Source organism: Lupinus angustifolius, chromosome LG06 (genome assembly GCF_001865875.1).
Source record: "Lupinus angustifolius cultivar Tanjil chromosome LG06, LupAngTanjil_v1.0, whole genome shotgun sequence".
Lineage (NCBI taxonomy): Eukaryota > Viridiplantae > Streptophyta > Magnoliopsida > Fabales > Fabaceae > Lupinus > Lupinus angustifolius.
In genome coordinates, this window is record NC_032014.1 from 10,100,324 (window position 1) to 10,100,624 (window position 301).

Below are 301 nucleotides of genomic sequence, written 5' to 3' on the forward strand. Positions count from 1 at the left end.
CTCATCCTCATCATCATCCTCATCCTCATCCTCATCCTAACCTCATCCTCATCCTATGCTCATCCACATCCTCATCCTATCCTCATCCTCATCCTCATCCACATCCTATCCTATTCCGCATTCTCATCTTCATCCTATCCTATCCTCGTCCTCATCCTATTCTCATCCTCATCCTCATCCTCACCCTACCCTCATCCTCATCCTCACCCTACCCTCATCCTCATCCTCATCCTCATCCTCATCATATCATCATCCTCATTCATGTGCTCTTCCTCACATCCTCATTCTATCCTCATCCTCA